The sequence below is a fragment of the Mixophyes fleayi genome, chromosome 3, assembly GCF_038048845.1.
Source record: "Mixophyes fleayi isolate aMixFle1 chromosome 3, aMixFle1.hap1, whole genome shotgun sequence".
In the NCBI taxonomy this organism is placed as follows: Eukaryota; Metazoa; Chordata; class Amphibia; order Anura; family Limnodynastidae; genus Mixophyes; species Mixophyes fleayi.
Genome location: NC_134404.1, coordinates 247,711,917 through 247,721,939, shown reverse-complemented (window position 1 = coordinate 247,721,939; position 10,023 = coordinate 247,711,917). Strand labels below are relative to the sequence as shown.

The following is a 10,023-nucleotide window of genomic DNA, read 5'->3' as shown; positions in this document are numbered from 1 at the left end:
ACGGTTGCTAATTTATTAGTATCCCACCACTGGAACCTCCTATATCCGAGTGGGAGCTAAAAGTACATTCATGAATAAATTTCAATTCCCGATCACCTTGTGGTCTTATATATATTAAGCGCAAATGTAACAGCCAAAGTTAATGATACAGTACCATGTAGAGTTAGTCTATTCAAATTGGGGAGCTCTGTATGCAGCCAATTAGCTTACAAGAAACCTGGATGGAACAATCAAATGTAGCAGCACAGCTCCATGTGCACTGAATTGTATCAGCCACCACAAGTTGTAAGAGCACTCAGCAATGATTTTTCTCCTCCTCTAAGACAGGATGATTCCTGCCGGCTCTCCATGCGCTGTCTCAGTATCCACGTGGGCAACTATTTCGTATGCAATCGCTTCTCGGCCTTTTGGCTAAGATCAAGTGTAGTATCTGTTCTTATCAGTCTACAACACCCGGTGGTCGTAATGCTGATTGTGGCTCATCCATAGCAATCTAACACTGGTGAGGGGCTGATGTAGACTCATGGTGCACCTGTCCTTCTCCTGCCCAATACCCAGTGGACAGAATCTGATTGGGGCTCATCGATAGCACAATCTAACACTGGTGAGGAACTGTTTAGGACTTGTGTTACCCGATCGAAGCCGGCAAGGAGCAAGAAGACGACTGCGAGGAACATCGACTCCGGGGAAGAAGCGCTGCTGGTTCCCGCCTGGCGTTAAGAAGACGCCGGGAGCAACTCCAGCTGAAGAAGCCTTCCTCTCCTCGGGACCTGCTCCAGCGGAAGAAGCGCCTCCTCTTCAGCGGAAGCCCCTGCTCCTCTCTGCCCAGCGGGAGGATACCTGCACTGCTCCTGCTACCCCGGAAGAAGATCGCCCTCCAGACCAGCCTCTCTGCCCCAGGAAGAAGAGCCAGGAAGATGGCTTCAGATGCCGCAGCTCCTGCCTCCACCCCTGCTCCTGCCCCTGGGAAGAAGGGAGGAAAGACCGCCGCTCCGAAGCCTCTGCCAAGAGCTGGAACCTCTGCCTCCACTGCCCCTGAAGCTGCTGGACAAGGGAAGCCCAGCCAGGATACCCCCCAGAAGACTCCCACTCTGGAACCCTGGATGAGGCACACCATCGTCCTGAAGTTGAAGGAGGTGGACAGAAGAGTCCCAGACATGACGACTGAGACTTTCCGAAAGAAGATGATCCTCAATCAGGGCTTCTCCAAGGCTGAAACCCTCAGCGTGCAGAACTACCTGAAGGGGATCTGGTACATCACCTTCGCCTCCATTGCCATCTGTAAGAGGTATTGGGAGGCAGTGAAGACAGCGAGACCGGAGTCTCCCTTCTCCCACTTTGTGGGGAACTGCCCTATCCAGAGAGAGGAGAGAAGAGTCACGGTCTCCATGAGGAATCCTCACACCCCTGGTAAAGACATCGCTACCTTCCTGAGCCACTTATGCTACGTGATCAAGGACCCCTCCAAGATCCTGGATGCCATCGGTTTCTGGACAGGCAAGTGGTCCATCATTATCAGGCTGAGGAAAGACAACTCCGCAACTCACGATCTCCAACACCTGCCATAGTGCTTCACCCTGGGTGACTCTGCCGGTCTTCTCCACTATGCCGATCAGCTGAGGAACTGCAGGAAGTGCGGGGAAGCTGACCTCATGGCAAGAAGCTGCAAAGTTTCAGCCTGCAGGAACTGCAAGGTGGCGGGACATGAGACCAAGGACTGCCCATGAAAATTGTCATGCAACCTCTGCGGCCTGGCCAGCCACATCTGCAGGGACTGCCCCAGAGGGCCAGAACCTACGCTGCAGCTGCTGGGAAAGGACTGTCGGAAGGTGGACCTACCCCTGCCCTGCAGCCCAAGCCAGCCCAGAGGAAGCTACAGAAGCCCCTACCGCAGCCACGAGTTGGTAAGAACTATTCCACCCCCTTCCAACCTCCCTCCCCCCTCCTTCCCTCCCTACAACTGTTGTGACAGCACCTCCCTCCTCTCCCGCTGTCACAACACCCCCTTCCTCCCCAACCCGTTCCCGTCCTCTTCCCACCTTCACCCCTCCCCCAGTCACAACCCTCCCCCCTCATTCCCCTGCAGTAGAACTAACCCTCTCCCTCCACCGCTACTGCAGCTCCCTCCCCTTCCCGGGAAGATTTTTCCCCTCTTGTCTCTGCAGGTAAGGAGAACAAGCTAAGGAGGAAGAGGAAAGAGCTAGACAGCCCAGCTGGCGGCTCTGACCCTTCAAAGAAACAAGCGGTCGAGCTCGGAGAGGACCTCCTCCCACAGGAGAGGGCCCTCGAGGAGATGGTAGATGATCTGCTGGGGACACTGGATTCCGAAGTGGAGGAGGAGCTGGAGGAATTCCTAGAGCTGCCCGAAATCTGCCTATTCGACCACCTGGAAGAGCGAGGTCTGCTCCCACCTCATCATGGGGACACAGGCAGACCAGACCAAGTCCCACCGGACAAGGAGGGTAACTAATGTATTGACTGTGCTAACTTTTTTTTTCTCCCAGCTAATGGCTAATTTTTCTCTTTTTACCATTAATGTGAGGAGTGTGAAGGACAAGATTAGACGTCAGTCTGTGTTTACCTTTCTTGACAGTCAGAAAAGTGATGTTTACATGTTGCAGGAATGTTTTTTACCTTTCTCTAGTTCCTACAGGCATCTGGATAGGCAGTGGTCTCACGGGCCCTCCTATTGGTCTGGGGGGGTGACTGTAAGTCTGCAGGGGTCGCCATTCTTATCAGGGCAAGCCTCTTCACACTAGATTCCGTTCAGGAGTTTGTCTGCAGCAGATTGCTTATCGTAGATGGCTCTTGGGCGGGTGAGCCTATCTGGCTTATCTGTATGTATGCATCCCCAGGTAAGAATGAGCGTTTGGAGCTTTTTCAGACCCTGCGGGCCCAGCTCACAACCACCAGGGCAGTAGTGATGGCTGGGGAATTTAACTGTCCTATAGAGGAAGACAGAAGGAGTTCTAACAATAATGCTAAACTTGATGTTTCTTCTAGGTTGCTGCAGGAGATGGTAGCCGAAGCATACTTGCGGGATGCAGTGGGATCCATGGGGGCCGGCTCTGGGAACTATACTTGGAGCCGCCCCGATGGCTCAGTGCGTTCCCAGATTGACTTTGTGTTTACCTCGAGAGCGATAAGACAGAACAGGCATGTCATGGTTCCCTGCTTCTTTTCTGATCATAGGGCCATTCTTTTTGAGGGTGTTCTGGGCCACGGTTTTCCTCCCGGCCCTGGCTCCTGGAAGCTGAACTGTGCTCTGCTGGGAAGAAAGGAGGTGATGGTTGAGCTGAGGGATGCCTATGTAATGTGGAAAAATGACAAACTGTATTTTGATTGTATGTCTAACTGGTGGGAGTATGTCAAGTGCAAGTTTCGCAATTTCTTTCAGGCTAAGGGCCGACAACAGGCGTGTGAGAGGAAGAGAAACTTCAGGAGGCTTCAGCGTCAGCTGCAGTCCCTGCTGGATCTCCAACTTTGCGGCTGGGACGTGAAGGATGATCTGGTGGAGGCCAAGGGGGGCCTGAAAAGGCACTTTGAGGAGTAGTCCAGACTTCCGCTCCAAGGTGGAGAACCTGAAGAAGGGTGAGAAATGTAACTCTTTCTTTTTCAGAAAACTCCACTCCGGCCACACGCCCCTGACTGAACTGCAGAATGAGACTGGCACCCCCAGGAAGGGGAAAGAAGGTGTCACAGACTACTACAGCAACCTCTACTCCCCTAAGACTACAGACAATGATGCGGCTGAATTGTTCCTGTCAGGTATCACTAACCCTCTTGCTCCTACAGGTAGAGTAGCCATGGACACCCCACTCACCTTGTGGGAGCTGCACTCTGCCGCTAAATCCTTTTGGCCGGGCAGGACCCCGGGCAGTTATGGCCTCCTAGCGGAGCTCTATGTAGCGCTGTGAGACCTCATTGGCCCGGACCTGCTAGAGCTGTATGAGGAGATGGTGGTGGAGGGCAGAATGCCTCTGACTCTGAGAGTGGGCTTGATCACGATTTTGTATAAGTGCAAGGGAGAGAGATGCGACCTCAAAAATTGGAGGCCCATTTCCCTCCTGAACATGGACTACAAGATCCTGGCCAAGGTACTAGCCAACAGGCTAAAGGTTGTCATTGGGCGAATTGTTCATTCTGACCAGACTTGTGGCATTCCTGGTCGCAGGATTGCAGACAGCCTCACGCTGCTGAGGGACATGGTCCATTACATCAAAGATCGCCATGCACACATGGCCCTGGTCAGTCTTGTTCAGGAGAAGACCTTTGATCGTGTTTCTCATGATTTTATGCGTAAGGTTCTGTGCAGGTTTGGGTGATATGTTTTGTTCTTATGTTAACCTGATGTACCTTGACATTTACAGCTCGGTGTTGGTGAACGGCTGGAAGACTGACCCCTTCCCTGTCATGTCTGGGGTCAGACAAGGCTGCCCTCTTTCAACTCTTCTTTTTGTCTGCTGTATAGAGCTCTTCGCGATGTCCATCAGACGGAATCCAGAGATTGGGGGCATCACAGCACCGGGTCCAGACCGTCTAGAGGCCATGGGGTAAATGTATTAAAGTCTGTTTTTTTCATCTCGCGGGAGATCGGGCGATGGCATGTAAAGGGAAACTTGCCTTTACATGCCATCGCCCCTTTAAATTTTAGCTGCAAAGACGCTGATCTCCCGCGAGATGAAAAAAACAGACTTTGATACATTTACCCCCAAGTGTTCGCTCTACATGGGCAACGTCACTGTCTTCTGCCCTGATCAGCGTTCGGTGGCAGCACTCGTCCAGATGTCGAAGTCAGCAAATTGGATAAAGTCATTTCAATTAATATCGAGCAAACTTGATTGTATGAAATTATGCGTAGAGCACGCTACAGCGTAAATGGGCATATCCAGCCGCAACACGTGGCAATAAACAGTTTCTACACTTTTACACCCATTCGCACAAACATAAACATTTGTAAATAGTACACATTAATCGTAGTCGCAACACATAGTTATTTATGTCGAAATATAGTAGTGTTTATATGTAATAATATAAGTTATTTGCATATTAGTGATACATATGGTTCAGGTTAAAGGAAATATGTCATGTCTGATATCATATTAATCCCCTTTACATCAGCAGCTGTTCAGTGCATTCGGCGAAGAGATCGCACATTGCATACTCTAGTTTATTGATGTTAGGGAATAAACCTTTAATATGATATTAACTGTGAAATGCTAATGGACTGATTGTAATTGGAGTTTTAATGGGAAGAACAGAGCTCATCCCCTGGAGAGATGACCCCCACCTTTGGATTCCTTAGATGGAATCAGCCTATGATGTGCAACCCCCTGGACCTTCCTGAAGCCTGGACCAATAGAAGCAAGCTATCCCATCTGCATTGTTTCACTGTATCTCTGTGTGCATATAAGCAGTAGCTCTCATGTAGTGTTCAGTCACCTTGACCACAGACTTCAGACCTGATTGACTGTACACTGGATCCAGAGCGCCTACGATAAGTAACGGCTGTACTTATTATTATTTCGCTTGAATTATTCTGCTACTTTTTGAGAATAAATATTTGTGCGTTGGAAACACAAATCGAGATTCGACAATCGTTTTTGGATAGCAACAAAACGCTCGGCCAAGCTTCAGGGGCAAAGGTCAACTGCGGGAAGTCAGAGGCGATGCTGTTCGGACAGTGGCACCTGTCATCCCCCGCTGCATTCCCCTTCACAATCAAGCCGGACTTCATCAAATCCTTGGAGTTTGGTTTGGTGGAGAGGAGGCGGCCCTGAAGTGTTGGGAAGAAAGACTGGCAATAGTTAGACAAAATATTGGACTGTGGAGCCTCAGAGACCTTACCATCGAAGGGAAAGCACTGGTGCTGCGCAACGAGATCCTTCCCGTTCTGCAGTACACGGCCCAAGCTTGGCCACCTCTTGCTGCCGTCTGTAAGACCATCACGAGGACAGTCTTTCACTTCATCTGGGGCTCCAAGATGGAAAGAGTGAAGCAGTCAGTTATGTACAAGGACCCTCTCAAAGGTGCGAAAGGGATCCCCGATATCCCCACCATGCTGCGGGCCTTCTTTGTTTGCAACTGTATCCGCAGGACACTCCTTGAAAAGAACATTTGCTTGGCTGGGAAGTCCATGTCTCGCTTTTTCCTTCTGCCTCTTTGGAGGAACCTTGGCTGGGACAAGTGGGACAGCTCCTTCCCTTACAACTGGACTACACCTTGGTTTAACCTGGATGTTGGACAATTTGTGAGGGAGCACCATCTGGAGGGACTTAAACCAGACTTGTGGAAGCCTAAAACTATCCACAAGACCATCAGAGCTAAAGACGTTATGGAGTCTGTTCCAGGGCTCCCTGTGGCTACGGCCAAACACGTCTGGGAGAGTGTGGCCTCTAAGAGGCTGACTAATAGAAATAAAGATATTGCATGGATGGCTATCCAGGGGGGTCTGCCTCTCAGGACATTCATGCACTCCCGGAACCTGTGCAGATATGTTCACTGCCCCTTTTGTATCACCAGAAGGGAGACTGCTCAGCATTTCTTGTGGGACTGCCCCACTGCACAGGCATTGTTGGATGCCCTGGAACATGAACTTAAGGACAATGTGCCCAGGACTTGCCTTTCATACCATTCAGTATTTTATGGATTATTTCCTGGGACACACACCATTGGGGCAATCCAGGAGGCCTGGCGCCTTATGAACTGTTTTAAGGACGCTATGTTGCTTGCCAGGAATCGCCTCATCTTGAAGCGGGAGAAGATGACCATCCAGGACTGTCGCAGGCTGATCCACAGCCTGCTAAGAGACTATAACACCCTTGACAGTCCTGAGGAAGATGAAGACGGCGATTGATTGTTATTGATTGTTGTTTCCCTCTTCCCCTTCTCCCCACTGTGTATTTTTTTCAATAAAATCTTTGGTTTGTGCTTCCCCTCCCTTACCCCCTCCAACCCACTCCCCTTTCACAGCTTGAAATATTATTGAATGTAATGTCTATTTATATACCCTTCTCTTTGTGTCTGTCCTCAATAAAAACTTTTTGCTCGTGACTCCCCCACCCTACACCTCTCACCTACCTCCCCCTCACATTCAATGTTTTTTATTGTACTGTGATATGGTTTAAAGTTTCAATGGTTAGTGCAGTACTGGATGTATATAGTGTAGGATGTTATGTCTTGTACTTTATGCCCTACATTGTACTAAAATGTATGCATGATTATGTCTTATGGTGTACAGTGTATACTTGAATGAAACATATGACCTGTGTTTTTTGTACTTTATACAAATAAAGTTACCTTTTCAATAAAAAAAAAACTATTTCGTATGCAATCACCGGACAACCACAGTGTTGGAAGATAAATATAGTGTTACAAAGATGTTCTCCACTGGGCAGGGCCTGATTAAGGGTTACAGACGCCCTAGACTAACAGACCGGTTGCTGTCCCCCCCCTTCCCGCCCCCTCCCCAACCAATATTTACACACATATTTAACTGTAAATCTGTAATTATGTGTCAACATTTTCTACAGATTCAAATATTGATTGCTGGTACAAATTGTATTTTTATTTAAATTTTCATTACTTGGTGCAGTGGAACTGGAGCCACAATAACTAGCTGAACTAGTTGAAGGTACTGACTGTGTAACAGCATCACCACCACATTTAGCAATACTTAAATCTTCATGCACCATTCCTAAAGAACGGCGGAAAAAACAGTCACGTTTGGGAATCATTTTCAATAAAGAACCCTCTCGTTCATCTCTCCCCTTTGTTCTTTTTTGAAACTCAGCTACACTTGGCTTTTTAAATGGTTCACGGGAATCTTTGTCAGTCATTTTGTTGTTATTAAAATCCCTAAAGAAATGGATTAGGGGAGGCAGAAATTTACCAAACTTACGTGTATCAGGAGCAAAGATGTACAAGATAAACAGATATACCTATATCCTATGCTTCAAATACAATTATTAAACTTATTGAAATCAATAAACGCCAATCCTTCAATGCTGCTGTTCACAGGAGCCTTGCATACTTCTCCATAAACTATACCAAAATACCACTAGAAAGAAGAGCACTGTGAAAATACTCTATATATGACTCACTACACAACGATATATATCTACACACACACATATATCTATCTCTTTCTCTCTCTCTCTCTCTCTCTCTCTCTCTCTCTCTCTCTATATATATATATATATATATATATGTATATATATATATATACAATTGTAAAATATTAATACATATCACACACACAGCCTGATTCATTAAGGAGAGGAAAGCCAAAAAAAATTGTAACTTTGCACCTGGGTCTAACCATGTTGCATTGGAGGGGTGGTAAATTTAAAATGTGAGGCAGGGCATATCCTGGATCAACTTTAAATTGCAGTGTAAAAATAAAGCTATCAAGTATTTGTGTGTAACATGACAAAACAGCCAGTATTTAACTTATGTGCAAAACAATAAACTAATAAGTACACCTTGCATTGTAACATGGTTTTGTCCAGGTGAAAACATACTTATTTTTTTTAATTACTTTCATTAATGAATCAGACCCACATTAGTTTGCAAACACATTAAAAAGTCACTAAAGTAAAATTCCACATTCAAGGTTAGACAGAATGCCCTGTTCTCTTTTACCTGATCTTGCAGTGTAGACTAACTGATGTTCTCTCTTGCTTGTTCTTGAAGCTTTTTCAGTTGGCTGGCTTCTGAAAACTTGGAGTCCTGTATTGAAAATGTGCAAAAATGCTAAATTTTAACTAAGGATGAGCGGGCTCAGATGTCTGGAATCCGAGCCCACCCAAACAGTGTGATTCCGAGTCAGATCCGAGCGATGTCCGGGTATTCCCGCCGATTCCGAAACTTAAAACGAGGCTCTGACTCATAATCCCACTGTCGGATCTCGCGATACCCGGATCCTTTAAATTCCCTGCTTGCCGTCGCCATCTTCACTCGGGCATTGATCAGGGAAGAGGGAGGGTGTGTTAGGTGGTCCTCTGTTCTGTGATTTCTCGTGCTGTGCTGTGCTGTGCTGTGTTCTGCTCAGTCCAGTCCAGTGGTGCTGTGTCCTGTGCTCTGTCCTGCTGAGTCCAGTGGTGCTTTGTGCAGTGCTGTGTCCTGCTAATGTTTTTTTATTTAAAACTTGCAACATAACATTACATATGAAACAATAAAACCAATAAACTTTACTGAAGGTGGCACCAACCTATATTAAAAAAGACCAAATGAAATCAAAGGCTGATTTGCCTAACTTAACCGAAAGTCCAGAAGGGCTATTTGCCCAATTCATAAGTCCAGTAAAAAAGGATAAAATCACATAAAACAAGAAGGTGCCACCATACAAACAACAAACCCAACTCATATACATCACCGTATCCCACTAAGAAGCAAGTTGTAGGTGCATGTAAGCCATACTTGAAAAATTTTTCCACCACACAAAATCTAATGGGGTGAAAGGACAGCAAGAGAAGCCACTTAGAAAGGAGAGGCACCAGACTTTGACCCCCTAAGGAGGTCTCAGACTCCGCCACAGCCTGAGCCAGTTAGCATTGGACATCCGGCGACCCTCCATGCCCCTCAATTTCCACACCTCGTGGAGAATATCTTCCACCACTACCTCACAGGGAAGGACTTTCTGCCGGATGGTGACCTGACACCGTGCGTTCCACGTGAAATACCTGACCACTAAACTGACTAAAAAAAGTGTACAGAAATCAAAAGCCTTGCCTTGAATGCCCCGTAGACGCATTCAGGGTAACTAAGCCCCGAAAGGCAGGGGATCCCCAGCGACCTGGAGACTCTTTTATAAACCTTTACATTAAAGGGACACTCGAGCAAGAAATGGTCCATAGTCTCCTCCACCCCTAGACACTCCTCCCGTGGGCAGCCACGATCATCAGCATTTCTGTGCTTAAGGTTCCCTCTTACATAAAGTCTCCCGTGAAAGGAGAGCCAGGCAATGTCCTGAAGCTTCAACGGGATTCTCCTCGAGTTAATCAAGGAAAGCCCCACCGAACT

The 10,023-nt window shown here is 47.4% G+C and overlaps 1 pseudogene; it reads left to right on the top strand.

The window, feature by feature from the left end:
• The first annotated feature begins 391 nt into the window (after positions 1–391).
• LOC142146856 (U2 spliceosomal RNA) lies at positions 392–537 on the top strand (annotated as a pseudogene).
• Positions 538–10,023: the final 9,486 nt, after the last annotated feature.